Below are 20,792 nucleotides of genomic sequence, written 5' to 3'. Positions count from 1 at the left end.
TAGGAACCACGTAAGATAAACCTCATCAGTGATCAGCGTGCTTATCACAAAAAATTCTAATCTAGTTTAGTTGTTAAGTAAAGAAAAGAGTAGTTATCCCAGTTGAATTTCGTCCTCGACTCCTCTCGACATGGATTTTGCCTTTATACAAGGCTTTTTTATCATAATGTATAAATTGACAACGAAAGATAAAATCTTTTGGATGCTTCGTGTGTGGTCTGGTAATCGATTAATGACAGATGACTTGTCCAGATGGTTGTCTTCGATAATTTTATTTGTTTAATGCTAAGCGAGCACGAGAAGTGAATCGATTATATAAAGGCTAAAATCATAATAATATGTATGCAAGTTTTAATTTTTCAATTAGAAAGCATTTCAGATTTCGTAATTAAAATTGAATCAATTAATTACATTTTTATTTTTATAGAGCATAACGAACGAGATATAGATTATTCCAATTATAAAATTATAATTTTAATCCGTTAAAAATATATACGATCAATTAGGTAATTAAATAATCTGTTGTAGTAATTTCATTTGGAATAATTCGAAATTTGAGAAACGGAAAACGCCGACATTATTAATCAACAATTCCAATGTGAAGCTTCTCTTATCAGAATAGTAATAAATTAATAAAGTTTCGTTTCAAATATTTATTATTCGATAAAACCACAACTGTAGTTTAAATAAAACAAATAATTCTTATGCTGTGCTATTCGAAAATTATTCTATATATATATATGATATCTACGTGTAGGTACCTCCTAATAAATATACGTATGTTTGAGATAAGATTTTAAAAATGTGAAATAAAAAAATTACGAAATGTAAATAATGAATTCTATGGAATTATAAACTTGTGTAGATCAAATATTTATTCTGTGCACCGGAGTGGTAGAAAATATCATGAATTTTCCGCTGACATGCATATTTTTCCAATTGACACAATTAAAACTGTGTTTCCATCTAACATTGGTTAGACTGCAGACTAAGAATCTGTCTACGACAAACTCTGATCATCACGGTTTAGCTTAAGAATAATTTCAAGTTCAACTTCAAAGCTTGTCGCTATCTATTGCTCAATTTTCATTTAACTTATTGTAATTTTAGAGTTTAAACAAATTACGATACTAAAGATCGCCCAATACCGACAATTCTGCTTATTAACATGACCATTCAGGTGAAAATTTGCTTCGTCTCTGGACAGTATGTTTTCAAAGTTGTTAAATCGCTGCGTCGTTTCGTTCGCAAAATTCAGTCGATTAGCATAGTTCGTATCCTTCGATGATTCTTGCGCCAATTCAATTTTATAGGTTTTTAAATGCAAATCTTCCTTTAAAATCGAATGTAAGGACGATTTTTTGATGTTTAACGGTTTCGGATGGATAAAGATGGATTTCGACGAACCTCAACTTCTTCAGTTGTTTTTTCATAGCGAACTAAACGAGGGCGACCAGAATTTTGAATTTTAACCGTCGCACCTGTATTCTCGAACATACCGATCTATTTCCTAATGCTATCATCTCTTGGCGTGGCGTGGCGTGTACGATATACGGCACGATACAGACTTTGAGCGTCCCCGAGTACTATTCAAATACCCGATACTCTTTTTGGACACATTGTATTAGTTGTAATGCTATTACGAATGTTTAGCTTTCTAACCAATTTTATACAATATTTTAATACCTTTAATTTTGATATTCAACTATTTGTTCTGGAATTTAACTGCTTTACTAAAATTAAACAAGTAAAAATGTCGTCGGATTTTCGTCTGATCCTCGTAAGACGAAATAATTTAATCAGATGATCAAATGATGTTTAAAACCAGATTCGATTAATGCAAAATGAGAGTGTCCATTTGCAAAACTAATAAAAATGCTTTAGTTTTATCTGTAGATACATTTGGAAAGGACTCCTCATATGAGAAATGTATGAAATTCTTGACTATAAGCAAATTTTTATCACTTTACAAACTTGAATCGATCTGCCACATTAATATCAGTTTCTTTCACAAGTTATAATGCCGCCGCATATGGCACACACGACAAATGATCGAGAGTGAAAACATGAATTTAAACTTAAGAGACTAGTCGATCCCAACAATATAATATATCGGTTCAGTCACTAAAGTATTGTAATTTATAACTTGTATATATCTGTGTTGATGATAAAACTAAAAATAGTTTCAGCGTCGTGCCTTGTAAAAATTCCATTATTTTTTCTATCGGTTCGTTTCTATTCTATTATTAATGTTTCTACAAAGTTTTATACTAAAATTTCAACTCAATCAGCAAATACGATTCATCAATTTTATATTTATAGAGAAAGATTCATTCTCTAAATGGTTTTTCTTGCCATTGCCATCGTCCAGATAATATTATATATTATGAAAAATTGATTATAACTAAATTACTTATGACAAATTTATCTGTTTATTGATCTTATATATTAAAAAAATTGATGATTTCCATTCCGAGTCCATTCAGGCGTTCTACCCACCCGATTTGCTTAATTTTTTTTTTTTCAATGAAAGGTATTGATGCACAGATCAGCCATCAACCATCGGATTTCATCTAATTTTCACCATTCTCGAGTTATACTCAAATGCGATTTCCCCCTGTAAATTACTTATGGGAGTTTTTCACATACACACGTTCTATCCTCAATATCTCAGGTTCTATTCTAGATAGAGACTTCGTTTTGGTTTAAGAACACTCGCTGAAACACCTTCTTTCTTTTGAGTTTTCGACCATTTAAATCGGTCGAGTTGGAGAGGAGCTAGGCGCGGACATTCAATGTGGAGTTATGGATTTTTGTAGGTTTTTGGCAATTTTTCTACATTCAAAGATCAATATCTCAGGTTCTAATATAGCTACAGAGATCGTTTTGATTTAAGAACACTCGCTGAAACACCTTCTTTCTTTTGAGTTTTCGACCATTTAAATCGGTCGAGTTGGAGAGGAGCTAGGCGCGGACATTCAATGTGGAGTTATGGATTTTTGTAGCTTTTTGAAAATTTTTCTACATTCAGAGATCAATATCTCAGGTTCTAATATAGCTACAGAGATCGTTTTGGTTTAAGAACACTCGCTGAAATACCTTCTTTCTTTTGAGTTTTCGACCATTTAAATCGGTCGAGTTGGAGAGGAGCTAGGCGCCGACATTCAATGTGGAGTTATGGATTTTCGTAGGTTTTCGGCAATTTTTCTACATTCAGAGATCTATATCTCAGGTTCCAATATAGCTACAGAGATCGTTTTGATTTAAGAACACTCGCTGAAACACCTTCTTTCTTTTGAGTTTTTGAACACTTAAATCGGTCGAGTTGGAGAGGAGCTAGGCGCGGATATTCAATGTGGAGTTATGGATTTTTGTAGGTTTTCGGCAATATTTCTACATTCAAAGATCTATATCTCAGGTTCTAATATAGCTACAGAGTTTTGTGTAGCCCTATCTTGTGGGAAATCGTTCAAAAATGTCAAGGTAGAGATTAAACCAAAGGGTCGAGGCACAGCCAATGTTGTTGATGGCTGATTTTTTGACCGTGCCCCGATACTTTTTGTATATCTTTGACAACATAAGAAGCTATAATCATCCACATAGTCACTGCTGCTGCGGAGCAGCACGGGTCCAGACTAGTTGCTATTAAATTTGGGGATCATCAAATTTTTCAACCCTCTGGATTATGGAACTTTGAAATCCTTTTTTGAGGTGAATTACTACTCTTCGTTTTCTATTTTTGTTTTCTTTACAGTTTATCCGTTTGTCTCGGCTAGTTTTGTTATTATTTTCCATTCCTTTCTGTTCCGGAATTTTGCCCTCCAGTTCTCTATATTAAGTCCTCCTCTATTTTGTTTCTCCAAGTCTTTCTCGGCCTGCCTCTTCTCCTTGGCAACAATTGGGGTCCATAGCGTTATTCTTCTGATTTCAGTTGATTTTCTTTTCGAGTTTTGATATAGACAAATATTCATAAATGAATATTCTCCATTAAGATCAATACGTTTTTGCGTCCGTTCGAACGAATTGTTAAGGTGTCTCCAAATCTTCAGGTGTAGAAAAACGTTGAACTCGCGAACCATTGGGTACCAAACAAGGATTATACATCGGATGATTCATCAATTCCATGTTTTGACTTCTTTTGAAGCATCGAGATTGAATTTCTTCGGCATTTCTTGGCACCAATCGGCACGATGTTATTTTGATATTATCGTTTTTCCAAAACGATCAGTTTCGGAAAACCTTCACGAGATTGGGTTGATCGGAAAATTGCCGTTGGTTCAATACATTTTTCGATCAACATGAACGTTTCTGTAAATCAGTAGGTAAACGATAATTCACACTTATATAGTATGTCTAGAATATCTGATGCTTTGTTTAATTCTAAATCCTTCTGAATTGAACGTTTTTTCGAATCGAATTTATCCCATTCTTGTATAGATCTATATATCTATGTAAATATTTTCGTCTTTCTCTTTCTTATAATAATAACGGAAAAGTCTGTTTTGAAGAGGGAAGTTAAAAACTCGTTTTAAGATAAGATTTTTTTTTTTTTTTTGAAACGATTACTCAATATATCCGTAACCCCCCCTTATAAGGACCGTTAATGTTCGAAATTATGCAGAAAATAATTTATTACTGTAATATATTTTTCTCAAACCTCGAGGTGTTCAAATAAATGGCATAATTATGTTATTGAAGATTGCTTTTACTTTAATTTATTATCAGATATTCAATATTGATTTGAAAGTTTGTTTTTAATGGTTATAGCCGTAGCGATTTACTGCTATTTTTGGCGAGACGGCTCGGGTTCAAAAAAAGTTCTTTTTATTAAACCAAAGAAAAAATAAATCAACTCAGCTTCCTTTAAATTGTTTATTCAAATTTGATTAATTTTCATTTATAATTGTGTTAATTGTGAATTCGGCGCGGTTGTAATTAATTACTCAATGATTAATTGATTCTCTATTAAAAAATTCGATTATTTATTTTTATTATTAGGTATATACTGCCTACTAAATATAATATTATTTAGTATCCACATTGTATTACATATAAAAAGATGTGTAATAAAACATTAAAACGGTAAGATTAACCGCAATAAATAATAAAATTATGTTTTTATTTCGTATACACGATACGGCAATAAAACGTTCCCATCAACTCATATCCAACAAACCGGATTTTTTTTTATTATCTTTTACTTAAACTTGAAACATTCGCTCTTATTTCTTTTGTTTTAATAATGATAATTCCGCGGCTACTACATGACCCATGAACCCAAAGACGACCGTCAGTGAAATTCTTGGAAATGGACGACGATCGTCGCAATTTAATCTGATCTTTACTAGATACTCATGAGCGTATCACCAAATTAATTACAACATATTCAATCAAGAAATTTTTCATTTTTCATTTCTTCAACCTCTTTTATATGATCTCGCTTTTCCAGGAGACGTCTTTCGAATTTTCTTCGTCTCGAAGCGATTCTCCAGTAAAACTTCATCTGATCCTTTAGCTATTCGTTCAGATTGTTATCGTATCAAGTTAGAACCAAAAAGGAGACTTTGAGCAACTACAAAGTTGCTCAAAAATAACTCACGGAGTAGTCGACAGCTTCAAAATTGAAATGGAGTAAGACTTAATCTAATCATTTAACTATCCTTTAAGGTTATTGTCGATTCTCAAACTGGAAATAAAACTGAGATATCAGTTGAAAAGAAAATCTTTAAAAATTATCCAAGAAATTGATGTCGCTGAGCCATTAACAATTATCAAAAACTTATCGCCGGAATGAACTTAATTTTTCAATCAAGAAACGAACTGGATCAAGTTTTAACTAGGAAACGAGCGAGAAAAGACTTGCAGAAGGTCTCAGGTCAAGGGTTGTTCAATTATCTTGATTTGTGAATGTTTCTGTTTATCTCGATGTAACGATTGGGTTTCAAAAGAAGTTGTATCTGTATTTGCATTTCATTGCTTATAATATTTTTGTCGTCGGCTCATATTTTGCTCATGTGTTTTAATGTGTTACCGAAAGATTTTTTCTTTTCAGTCATGCGATCCCCGTTTATTTTTAATGAAGTCCGTTTTAGTTTTACCACTCCCGCTACCAATTAATCCATTTTCTAGGCGTAAACCGTCCATTCAAATATGATTAACAACATATCAGACTGTCATTTTTATAGGACAATTTGGGAAAGTTCGCTAATTTCGTTTGGAACATTTTAAAAGGGGTAATACAGTATGTTATATCGATACGATCTCAAATTGCAAACAAATTGATATTATTAAGATCGATATTTTGGTCAAATTATTGCCAAAAAGATTAAATTATGGTATCCATGGTATAAGCCGCCCCTAAAAGCGTATTTGTTTGTACAAGAATTTTGTAGTTGTTATTGTTTCGTTTTATAAGCGGCAATTTTGTTTATTAACAAACCTACCAAGCAAAAAATTGAGCTCATATCTAAACACATGTTTAAGGGTTGAAACAACGGATTATTTTCTACCTGCTTTACATCCAATCGACGAAAAGCCGAAGCATAGTTTTTATTTGTTGTACCAGCTGTTTTACAAAAAAAAAAAAATTAAATAAAATCTACCCCCCAATACAGTGTATTTTGCGTTTCTATTATCTTCTATCTTATTTTAGTTTACCTCTTCTTTTTTCCATAATAGTTCTAACGTCTATTTCTTCTTTGATATCTTTGTTCAAGATTGTCACTTCGCTTCTCTCGTGGTCGATCTTTTTTCCTTGTTCCAATTGGAGATTTATCGACCATTCGTTAATTTTATCCACTGTAATCTCCGAGACTTGTTTCGTTTTTGATGTTCCTGGCCTTGTTTCTGATTTATTTGTATCGTCGTTTTGTGAATTCCTGTCTTTGTTTTTTTTTTTGTCTCGGGTGTTTGTTCCGCCATACCACGTTCTGAAGACACGTCTTCTACGTCTCTTGGTTATATCAAATCCAACCTCTGTTGTATTATTTGTCCTTTGAATTTTCATTTTGCATTTAATGGACTCTTTCTAGATTTTGATTTTTGTCGCCCATTCCGCGACCTCCGTTTTTTCCTTTCTCACGATTTCATCCATTATTATGTTGAATGAAATTGTCTGAGTACAGTAGAGCGTCGATTACCCCAACGTTCGATTATCAGAACCGGTTTTTGTTATTTTAATTAGAATTAAACAAAAAAATTTTGTTTAACGGAACGTCTATAACTGATTAATTATAAATCTGTATCTGTTTCATAAGTCTTTTGGGTAGGTAACCCATATCGGAGCCAATTTTGTGTGAAAACAATAAATAACAATAAATTTGGTATTTTAAAGAATTTTAAACCGAAAATTTTTTCTCCTGCACTGCTTCGTTATATGACTTGATCCGAGTAGCGATATTCACGATTTTATATAATGTTTCCTTGATTTGGGAAAAGGAAATATAACAATAAATCTAAGTTTATAAACTTGTTAATCTTGTAGGTGATTTATATTTAAATGTAATTGTAGATATAAGTTATGAATTATGGAACTGGTTGTGTACGTATATGTGTGTGTGTGTGTGTGTGTGTGTGTGTGTGTACAACGTTTGTGGGTACTATTTGCCGTTGAATTAATTAAAGACGTACACACGGTTTTTATAGTTTTCCTGGTATATTTGGATATTTAGAATAGCGCTTTACTTTAAATATCGACAATACTATATAGAGGACATTATTCAAGAGAAACCGCGTTCATTTCCAATATCTTAGCAATATTTTACCAATGATAAATTTCTTATAGGTTATAAGTTATGTTCGAAGAAGTGTACTACATCTGTTCTTATTTACCACACATTGTGTAGAAGAGTATAAAAGGAACTAAAATGAGCATTTCCAATAACGTTTACCAGCGGGCATCTCATAATTCAAACATTCCCCGATTAGTTAAGGATATTTTTTAAAAATGACCGATTTTAATCTTGAAACATCTCTAATATAAACGGCTGACAGTGTTTAATTTGTAGTAGATATTCATAGACGCGTTTAATTAAAAACGAAAACCAAAAGTGAATTAAACTTCGATATACAATTTACAATAAAAATATCCCACCTCGCTACAATGATAATAACTAATAATTGGCCACGCGGAAAATGAAGCTCGTATTGAAAGAAAATTTTGAAAAGTGGGCCCATTTTCATTCCTAGTGAAATATCCATTTTTGTTAAGACCTCCAACGGACAACGGACTTTTTTATGATTGGAAGAAGTTATCTGAGGATTTTGATGAAAACTTTTCTCTGAACGCAGATGATGAGAAATGAACCTGGAACGATGCAAATAAAGATAGTTGAACTAAGGAAACAAAATGAATATTCTATTTTCTATCTTATAAAAAAGAAAAACAAGGGGAAGCACAAAGGAGGTAGTTTTGAAGAAAGCTTACACCGAAGCACCTTCTATCACTTCTATCTAATTCCTAAAGCACAACATCAATTCTTTTTTAATTTAGGAAGCTGCCAACAGTGATTAAAAAACATCGAAAAAGACAAAGAACAAGACATAATTATAATAATATTATTTTATATTCAATTTGAGAAAATAAGTGTTGTAAATATAAATAAAAATAATATAATTTTTGTACCAACGACTACATTATTTTATTTATTTAATACCAGTACACAGTTAGTTCCAAATAGGCCAATTATTTGCTGAGACATAATCTTAGAAAACTAAGATTTTTCAGTGTTACATGTCAAGCTTTATTATTAATTTTTTTGTAAGTATAATTAATACTAAAATCGGAAAAAAATGTCAAAACACTGTTTCAGAAATTATCAGACGGCGTATTAATATTTTTTCCATTTTTAATTGAGGTATAATTAGAAAGCAATTTGTGATTATCTCAAGTGAAAAGCTTCAATCGCTGATTACGTAAAGCCGCATGTTTTTGTGGATGTCCCACATTGAGATAGCGATTCGATTGAATCTCTTATATTGTCATATAGATAATAAAATCAGATGACTAAATCTGTAGATAACGAATGGATATGGATTCTTAAGAAAACGTTTAGCAACATTATTGACAAAGATATATGAAAAATCAACCTCATTTTCTGATATCTTTTTAGGTTAAGATTCCGTGTTTTCTTTCGATTATTTTTCTTTGATATCTATTTCTGTTTAATCCATCAACTTTTCCTCTATTTTTCTAGTCATTTCCGTTAGTTCATTGTGTGTTTTCCTATGTAATCTTTCGTCTTCCTATAATTTTTGGAGTTTACTCCTTAAGAATCGATTTGCATATATAAGGGGCCCGGTATGAGAAAAATGTGAGGAGTAAAATCTCGTTACGTTTTTGGTGCGCACCCACTTTCTAATTTGTGAAGTTTTATTATCAATGTGTTCCGCTAAAGTGAACTGAAAGTATTTTCAAATAACTATGGCAGAAAGAGGTGTAGATGATATTGCCGGAACGTCTAACAAACACGTGGTTGCAAGGTACGTTATAATTCATGTATTATATGTATGAGTATGTGCAATTTGTATTTATTAAATATTTTAATAATTATCGATGTAGTTCATATAAATATATACTTGAAAACGACACATAAAATTAGATAATCAACCCAAAATGAATTATCGAGCGCATCCACATAAAATAGAAAATTTCTAACCTAACCAAAAATTAATTTTTTTGTCGATGTCTATAAATTCTTCCACGTTATTATGATTTATTTTGTAAATAATTTTTAAATATTAACAACTGTAGTCAATAATTCGATAATATTATCAGAAAAATCGACAATATTATATTTTCATTATAATAATGTTTTTATATAATTTTCTTTCGAAAAGTTATTTTTTAACTTTTATTTAAATAATTTTCATGTACTATTTATTATTGCATGTAAAAGATTTAGTGACATAATTATCTTTTTATAACCATTTTTGTTAATTATTAAGATAATATTATATTTTAAATAAAAAATTAATTATAATAATTTAAAAAAAATGTTTATAAAAACCTTTTTTTTATCAATTTTCTTAAATTTTTATAATTACCTATGCATTTATAAATTTTCAAATTTTTTTTTATATTTTTTGACTAGGAAAAAATCTAAACCTCCAAAAACTCCGGCCGAGAGATAGCGAGCTTACAGATTAAAAAAAAAATTAATGAAGGAAGCCCAAAATATTCTGGCAATCAACCAATCTTTTTTTAAGTTAAATAAACTGTTTTTGCGTCTGGTTAGACTATCGAACTTAAGGAGTAAACTCCAGTCGTGCGTCGGAGCTGACACACACAATTTTTTTTTTTTGCATTATCTTAATCAAATAATTGAAAGTTTGTGTAAGAAACGTTTCAAGTCTACCACGCAGTGCATTCTCACATAATATAAAGCGTAACTTCTTCTTTATGAAGTAAATAAACAGAAAATTCGACGTTTCACTAATAGTTGATCAATTTTCCGATGTTTTTCCAAAGTTATAATTTATCAAACGAGTTTAATTTTATACGAACATGATAAAAGATTCAAAGTTGTATGCTTTTTGTAGATTATTACCTTTTTATGTAAAAATATTTCTCGTAAATTTAAGTTGTAATGGTAGTTTCGCTAATAGTTTCTGTCACACATTTTCTTGAAGAAAAGCGTGCGTCGAAATCCAATTAAAATTGCTTATCAACTATATTACTTACAAATCGTAACAACCACGTATATATACCCCATAACTTAAACTAGTATGTAAACGAAATTTTTCACGCGATGTTAGTTTATATTTAATTTTTCACCGATACGAAAAATCTGTAGACGAACGAACATATATACCCATTATAACGAAAGAACCACTATTTATTTAATCTTGGGTATACCTCGTTAAAACTTCTAATTAATAAAATCCCCGACTTGTAAGAAAATATATATTTTCCATAATCGCAAATTTGCGATTCCCCGCATGACTAAACTTACTTTAAGTATAAACTGGCAACAGAATTCACTAGCAAATTTTCCTCCTTAGCCGGAAAACTTTCAACAAACTAATATGGTATAAATTGAAGGGGTAAGACAAACATTAAAAATCATTCGATTCTTTTTAAGTTCGACGTTGTATCTTTAAACGATTTTTTCGTTAACTTTCCTCATTCTCTCAATTTATAAGTTGGTTCCATTGTTGCTACTGCAAACAAATCAGTATAGTCGTATCACTAGAGTAACTACAGTTTATAACGACAGATCAACTGAAACTAGTGAATGGAAACGATGTTAAATAGTCGTATGATTGCTTAGAGTGTGCTAAAGTGATGAAAAATTAGTACTACAAAGTTAATATGATCATATTACCGTGCAATAATGATGGTTCTCGAAATATTCACGTTTAAACGTATTGAAAAGAATGAATATGTTACATAATCTTCCGATTTTTTCGCTTCTTTCTCGTGCATCCGTTCAATTGGACTTTTCGAATAGATCGGGACACTTATTTTGAAACAATGTCTCCGATTCCTGTAAGAATTTGATCTTGCAATAACACTTGATCATCCCTTGGAAAGTTATTGTTGTATCATTCATCACTTAAGTGTTTCTATGGTGAATGAAACTTTTTTTTCAATCACTGGGCGCTAAATCGTAACTATAGGAAGGACGATCAAGTTGTTTCCAACCAAATACTCTAATTAGAATTTTCACACAAAACATCGGTGTATTTATGGGATCTATATAAACGTCGCTCCGCATCTTTTTATTAGATTTTGTTATTTGTTAATTGATAATAATGATTTCTACAGGATAAATTTTTCGGTAAACGTCATTTGGAAAATCATTTTGAATAAAACGCATTGTTGGTAGAATTTGTCGTATCCCCGTCGATACATGAACTATTATCTCAACAACCGCTCTTTCCGTCTTTATCGAAAAGTGGGGATTTTCCGAGAGTTAGAAAGAGAAGAAAAAGGTAATTGCTGAAGGATAAGCACAAAACATGTAGATTTTGAGACGTGTATCAAAAACAAACATCTTATAGTAATTGCAATCAATCAACGGTTTATTAATCCGTTGTTTAGGAAAGTTAAAGTTTGATCTTGACGTGAAAATATATATATATATATATATATATAAGAAGGATTTTCTGTCAAATATTAATAGCAGATTAAGAATGAATATTCAAGCGTATTAATTCGTTAATATTTTTAATATAATCTAGATCCACAATGTAGAAAAATTATACAAATTTTGATATTTAAACAATTTTTTTTTTAAACATAATCGCAGTCAAATGGACGATCCAAGCGTTACAAAACATTAAAATTAAATTGGATCTGTCAAAAGCATACGAAAATCCAAAATTTCGATCTCGTTTTAAAAGAAAATAGTAGAAATTCGTTAAAAACCAAAAACAATTTTCGTTTAATAAAACACTATTAGTAGTAATTTCAAATATTACGGCTATTGATTAACTATACTGAAGGTGCTTATCGCTACTGCAAACAAATCAGTATAGCCGTATCGCTAGGGTAACAGTGGCAGGAAATTACGACTAGCGATTTCTGTCTGTTTCCATCCATTCACATATAAGCGAAAATGTAAAATTCAATATTTTATTCTTGTTATTTAATACGTACACCTCGTATTTTCAATATAAATTTATTAATAACCCTTCTGAATAAATCTCTGTTTAGCTTTTGAATATCCGAAGGTTTATAGGCTTGTTCAAATAAATACTGACTGAAGCTACAATTAGTCATCCATTGAATTAATTTCGTCTGTCATCGAGGAATGATATTTGTCATTATTCATTAATTCGAGATCTATCGATATACGTACGAGGTAGGGTTAGAAAGTAAAACGGAAAAAATAGCTTTGTTTTGATTCTTAGTTTAATAGCGTATCGCATACTTGGTAATTGGATTAGCAATAGAAATATATATATATAAAAGAACGTGGCCCACCAACGTGGACAGGTGGCGTAATAACGCTATTAGAACGGAAAAAGATTACAGACTACACAAACCGGCACGGACGTAGTCTTGGTAAGTGCTAGACTACCATTCACGCCTGTGACTTCAGGAATGGACCGACTCAAACGCAAAATACAAATAAAGTAATAAAACGACTAAAAAAAAAAATGGTATTCGTACCCTATATACTTTATACGGGGTGTTGGAAAGATTGTACACAATTTATTTGCGAAATAATTGAGAATTTGGTCTTTTATTTTCAAATATCGTGTTATTTTCTCCCCCGTTTTCATCCCCTTATATCATTATGATTATTTTCCTTTCCTTTATATCTAACTTCTCTTTCTCTACGTCCACGTTTTGCTTGCTCGTAACTTACTATTTGTCTTATTGTTTTGTTTTTTTTTTTTTTTTCATTCGGATGTATTGGAAAACTTCTGCTTTTTTACTTAGTGATGTTGACTTGAATTTCGTTTTATATTCGTTGACTCGTACATCTTCATCCTCAATTCTTTACGTTCGACACAGTCTGCGACAGATCTTCCAGATCTGAATCCACTCGAGAAGTCTCGGAATAAGGTTTTTCCGTATTTTCTCAAACTTTCACAGCCATTATTTTGTAGAATGTATGTGTAGTAGCGCCGATTTCTGCAATTTCCTTTCGTATGTATTTTCCATAAGTATAATACAGGGAGAATCAACAATATTCGCCAATTATCAGTTGGTAAAAATGAAATTTGTTTAATGTAATGTAAAATATTTTTGTTTCAGTTCGGTTCTGTTTATAAAATACAACCGATCGTGATCGAAACCTCAGGTTAGAACATAAAGACATTAATTTTCCGTAATTTCAGCAAATGTACTGTATTTAATTAAATTTAAATTCTCTATTTATTCTGAAGCTGCTCCGAACACTCCACCGGTACCTATTTATTTATATATACATATATTGTTTAATTTACAAACCCATATACTATTTGCGACTGCTGTTATTGTTGTCTACATGTCCTATATACTTGCATTCCAGCTCTCAATCTCTAATCTTGTTAACCCTTAAACCCTATTTGCAATAATATTAAAGCGTTAATTTTGTTATTAAGGTTCAACTTGATACAGATGTAAATTAACGCCGGGAGAAATTACGTCGAATGTACGAACAAAGTTAATTGATGCTTAAAAATTGGATAAACAATTTATTTAAACACTAAACTTATACAGCAAAATATTCTATTAAATATAAATAAATATGAATGTACGTCATATAATTAATTAACTCATAATGATTCTCACGTAACTTTATATTCTTCATGTATACTGAAACTAGTACGTTTTTTATAATTGAAATTTCAATAAATTTCAATATTTGGAACCCCAATGTACCCAAGGTACTTTCCCGATGTTTTAATCTTCGCAAATAAATGGTTGAACGTTACCACCACTTTAAATAATATCTTGTGATGTCCGTTCAAACAACATATCGGTTCAAAGTAGGTTCCTCCACAAATGAAAATCTGCACAAGTTTGAGACCGTGCGTTCAAATATATTTAAAAAAAAAATCGAATCATTATTAAGATCAGTCGTCTAAATTATCGATATTAAACTTTTTTTTTAATACCACCGAACATCGATATATCATTTGCGTTTATACATAAAAATCAACGGTAGCCGTGAATAAGTCAAGACAATTCACTGTCCGACTGAGTGAACAACGTTCATTTGTTAAATTCTTCTTCTTCTTTGACTGACACATTCGACGCTACCGCTCTCTGTTGTTTGATATTTGATTTATCTAAAAAAATTGATTAATAGTCTCGCTTGGCTGATGGTACTTTCGATTTGTGCTAATGATAATAAGAATCTGTCTCGGGATCATCGGACGGATGATAGCCAATTGAAAATTCTTGATAAAATTAATTTTTCAATGTGTATACAGGGTAACTCGCATGAGAACCGAAAAATAGGTTATTTACAGTGAAATAGTTCGAAAACCAGAACGAACTACATAGAAAGTTGGAAAACGACAGAAAAAGCTCGTGCTGTCAAATTACAAAAACGCTTCCAAGGAACCGAACGATCAATTCTGATGTTTACTGTCAACAATTGATGAAATTAGATTAAACAATCGAAGAAAAACGAGCAGAACAGTGTTCCACCAAACATCTTTGGCAAGCTTGATTGGCATCCTCTATACAGCCCCGATTTGGCACAATCTGATTACCGTTTATTTCGAAGTTTGCACAATTCTTCGAATGGTCAAACTCAAACCTAAATGACGATGATTTTCAATCGCACCTGGTTCAGTTTTACGCTGATAAGGACCAGCTTATTGTCGTTAATAACTGTAGTTGACGCGACAATAAGTATTTAATAAAAAAAAAAAAAAAATAGATATTAAACTATTGGATATTAATGTGTATTGTCGTTTATATTTCCAGAAAAATGTTAAAACGTGGTTGTAAATGTACTAATCTCGAATCAAACGCAAATATAATGAATTCGTGATTTAGTTCAACAAGATCAGTATAGTAACGTGTAAATTGTTTAATAAATAATAGTGTGAGAACTTATAATTTGAATTAGTTGATTAAGTATACAAATGAAAAATGGCGTGTTCTTTGGACGCTTATAAAAAAAACTTGTGCTCGGCACGATTACGCATATTAATAAAACTTAAATATAGTTCTTAGCAAAAACATATTTTCGTTTTATTACAAATATTTATAGTATAATATGTGATGAATTACGTATTTCTACATTATTATAAAGTACCGTGAAATCCTGAAATGTTTGTCGGCGTCTCTAAATTATTTCTCACCTTTGGAAAAAAATTGATGGAACGTAGAGGGAAACATAGGACGGATTAACAAATTGCTTCTTCACTTTTTTCAATTTGTGAAACTATTAACCGACCACGGTACTTTTGTGGTCCTAGCTTACGAGATCTGTCACTCATTTTTGTCCTATCCGAAATCCAAGCAGCCATCAGAACTGTATAAGCTCCAATATCATAAATTCGAAAGACGAAGATCTCTGACAGCTAGAGCCATTTTACATTTTGGATTTTCTAAAAGGAGTGGGATTAACGGATCAGTTGTAAACGCCGAGTTCCCCAATATCCTAGCAAAAAAGGGGGACAAAATAAATCCTTTCTATAGTATCAGTTTAACGTTTAACTTCCTCTTCTCCAACTGAATCTTCTTATTGGAATTTAGTTTTTAATAAAACAAGTTAGAAAATGACGTTTGGTCTTTATTAAAATAATTGGTAAACTCCTTGTGGTCTTTCCAAACGTACTACTTGATTGTGATATTGGAGGCTGTCGTTTTCGTTTACTTACAGTTCCTCCTTCCTCTCCTTTCCTCCAAATTTCATTTTCTTTAGGTGTTTATTTACATTGCGACGCCTTATAGTCGGACTAGTATATATTATACAGATTCGATTCTACTGCAATGTGAAGAAATATCCAACTCAAATTGTATCGGTTAAACCCTCCACTTCTCTTTATGTACATTAAATTTCTAATAGATACTTTGAGAAAACTTGTGGAATGCAACAAAATTCATCTCTAAATTTATCACCGAAACATGTACAATTCCTGATAATTTCGACTTTGCTTAGAGCTCTCTAACTAGAGATGTAAATTTTTTTTTATTATTGTAGCACCCTCCAGAACGATAATAACGATAACGCGATATAAATTGGTTAAAATATTTTTGAAGGTTGTAACGCGTCTTTCTAAGAATTTAGCGATTTTATGTAGTGCGTATTCATTTATGGAATTAACTTTCGAGGAGCCCGAATTTAATACTAAATGAAACCCATAATATATTATCTGTTTAAGGGGATGAAAGATAGAATCTCGTATTATACACATAATTTAGTGAACATACTGTTTACGCCTACATATATTGTAAATTTCGATATAGAACACCTTGGAAGTGATATATAACTTGAAAATTGACTTCACATTTTCTCCACCATCTACCCTCATAATATCATCCCTCTTTCGTGTAAATATAACCTTGCGCTTGCATTATTTGCTACCATAAATTAACTTTAATATTTATTAATACGCGGCGTTATTTTAACAACTTGTAGGAACTATATTTGTCCCTACGTTCTGATAAGAGAACTTTACGACGACGAGGGTGTATTATTTTATGCAACTTATTTATATCTCGAGATTTAAATATAGGTTTTAAAAAAAATTATTCGCCGCGTCTCATGCGATTATAAAATCAAAACGAAAATAGATTTTTATCGACAATATGGATGATTTTCTCACTAGGATAGATACGGGGGATGAAACTTATCTTACGACGCCCCAACAACTAAAGAAAACTCGCCCCGTGCTATGACAAATACCTAAATAATATCAAAAATTATGTAGACAATTAATTGTTGTAGATTTTTGTACAATAAATCTTTTCTATATAGTCATAGTATATATGGTTGTAGATTGGGAAAAATGTATGAAAAATGGTGTGATTAAAGTCAGAAACAACCCTGTCGAGAATAATCCATCACATCGCCAAAAACCTTCTGGATCTCTATTATGAAACCGCTATGGAAAAGGGGAAACATCAATCGAACCCCCTAATTTGTATTCTCACACCATGAGCCAATTTTCCAATCTTTGCAAACACGTCAGAGGACTACGAAAGGACGAGAAAATGATAGTCCTCCATTCCTCGACACACAGGACTATTAATAAACACAATAATAAAGAAGCGTAACGAAAGGACGAGAACGTCCCTTAGCGTTTCCCTTTCAAGCTTGAACAACGTCTTTACAAATCATTAGTTATCCTTTAGCAAGGACTCAGGACTCGCCGCCGCGTTTGTCCTACCCCTTTGCCTCATTTATTAATTAATCATCTGAAATTTAACATATACCGTGTTATATATTAGAAGCTGATATAATATATGATGTTTGGTTATCGTTGATGAAACACGCCGGAGTTTTAGCTTTCGCAAAATATTCATTTAACTTTGATCTTTGAGTTTAAAATACTAAAAAAAAAACTTTATATATTTTCCATTAAAATTAAAAATTTTCCGTAATAAATACTTTTTTTATACGAAAAGGGAAATATTTTCACGCGATTCTCTATTAGATTTGACGAATTTGTTAATTTTATATTCGGTCTGCTCAGAATTTCGTATAAAAATTTGATTATTTAAAAGATAAAATAAAATAAATAAATCAATACATCAATACAATAAGGAAAAATGTAGAAACTCCTAAAAGGAAAAAAAGATCGCCCAGGAATTCCATTTGTTGAATCTAGTTCCCACAGAAAGAAACGACTAAAAACAAAACAATCGACAACATCGATAAATGTATTAAATTATGTCGCTCGAATGAGTTTGAGAGCTACTGGACAAACGCAAGCTCCAGCACATCTCCGAAACGTACGAGTGAAGTCGCTTTAGCGGTTTTAGTAGACGCGAAATTATCTCCATCGACACCAGTACGACATAATGAGGCTCCAGAAAAATTTCCTTCTTACAAAGGAGTTCAAGCTGTACGTAATATCTGTATAGAACCTTTTTGCCCAAGTATACGACGGTTATTTTCTTTTAAATGTACCAAGAAAGTCGGTTTGACATAATCCGACAAATAACAAACACTAGGTGTTAAATCGGGACCGCGTGGACGCCGATTAATGTCTCTTCTTCTAGAAATCAATTTTCCAAGAAAAATTTGACTTGGCATGTGTAAATAACGCTCTGAATTTACTATAATAATGCGGGTTTGCTTACGGACGCACAACGCACGGTCATTAGAGCGAGGATTATTTTTTTTCGAGACACCTTGTATTTTCGGTAAAAAATCGTAACATCCCCCTTCTATCCAAATACATCGATCAAAAACCAGATTTTCTTTTCATTCTCTATCGGTTTGATTCAACGTTCACCCTTTATCAATATATATAAGGTTGTTTTTCTACCCTAAATGTGCGTGTGAACGTATATTATATACGAGTCGGATCATTATTATTGTTATTATTGCGGTCTTTCACAACGAAAGTCCAGTTCGAAATTGAATATTAAAAAGGGTAAATCGCAAATAACGATGCAGGTGATCAGATTATCTATAACGGTCGTTTTATACTGACCGTTTGGTAAGTGATAATAAATTAAAATACGACTCGCATCGTCTGCGTATTGATGCCTTCGAACGTTAAATGTCATAGTGAAGAATATTCGTACGATAATAGACGTTAATGGATAATAAATTAACGTTTTCCTTATTTATAAAATGATATTTTATAAGAAAACACATTTTACAAATTGAAAAAGGATGTTATATACAGAGTTACCCATTAAAAATGAATAAATATAGTTATTCGTGGCATTCAGAAGCCGAAACCGCGGAAATTCGCCGGAAAACCTTTTTGGTAGATTCGGTATAGGAAGAAAGTTTGTTGGAATTGGCCCTGATATAGGAGTTTCTCTTCTGCAGAGTTTCAGAATATGGATAAAACATTTTCTTTTTTTAGTGAAAACTTGAAGGGCGACCCCCGTATAATATCTAACCGAGTATTTTTACAAATCAATGATTATCCGTGATTTCTGTTATTGCCGTGATAGTGGTTCGCTTCAATTGCGCTTTTTGATTACACATTAAAACAAAGGTAGGAATCGTAACGTTGCAATCTTGAAACATCGTAACCTCCTGATTGTTTTTAATCATTACCTCGATGATCAATACACATGAGTAAATAAGTGCAACCGTATCTATAAAGACGCCGCGCCGGGTCTGTAATTTGATGTGCCGACAATCTGAGCTGTGGGATCATTGATTTTATTAATTAATACGTCAGTTGATCGAAAAATTTATGTAATCAAATAAATAGTTATTCGTAGATTGATAAGAATCGACGAAATTGATGAAAATGTACAAAAAAGTGATGAAAATTCAAATAAATCAACGGAATATCAATAAGATTATTGAAATATTTAACAAAATAACCGATAATCAGATGGAATAGGACAAAAAATTTCAGGAAATTAACCATAATTGATAAAGAGAGTCTACAAAATTCGAGAGAACCGGCGAAATAGTCAAAAATTGATAAAATAATGATGAAACAAGACAAAAGTGTTGAAAAGTCTAAGAAAGTATATGAAAAAAAATGTCAAAAAGTGACAAAAAATGATGAATTATAATAGATACGACAAAGGGCCCATAAAACAAGAAAAAGAAAGAAAAGAAAAAATAATATAAAATAGAAAAAAATTCACAATCACTCATGATATTAACGAGAAGTTGAAAATAACCAACAAAAACATCAAAAGATAGCACATATTATAAACTAAAATTAGAAAAAACTGAGAAAAATCGTATAAATTTCGGAAATATTTCTAACTATCGATCGACTATTTTGAAAAACGACATAAAAAATAATATAGAAGCTTCTATATTTGACAATATCCGATAGAATTAGAAAAAACTGAAAGAAACTAACAAAAAAAAAACAAACAAAAGCCAACGAAAAATAGAAATAAACAACGTTTGACAAAATTTATCGAAAATTTCTAAAAACCCTACATAAAAATAATGAAAATCAATGAAAAAAAATTGACAGAAACTGATAAACGTCGACAGAATAACAAAAAAATTAGAAAAACAACAAACTTTTTGTAACGAACAAGTTCCCAAAATGGTTCACTAAGCTTTATACAGCTACTACGGAATTTTAAAAATTCGGCGAATTCGCGCGGCGCCTTTCGGACGACGTCTTTCACTTTTTTTATATATGGCGAAAGCGCTTCTGATATTTCCTTTAAAAACTTTATATTGTCTATTTACAATATTTTCTTTTAATAGTTTCTAATTAAGTCTATC

The sequence above is a fragment of the Diorhabda carinulata genome, chromosome 6 (genome assembly GCF_026250575.1).
Source record: "Diorhabda carinulata isolate Delta chromosome 6, icDioCari1.1, whole genome shotgun sequence".
Lineage (NCBI taxonomy): Eukaryota > Metazoa > Arthropoda > Insecta > Coleoptera > Chrysomelidae > Diorhabda > Diorhabda carinulata.
Note: the sequence above shows the minus strand (reverse complement) of the source record.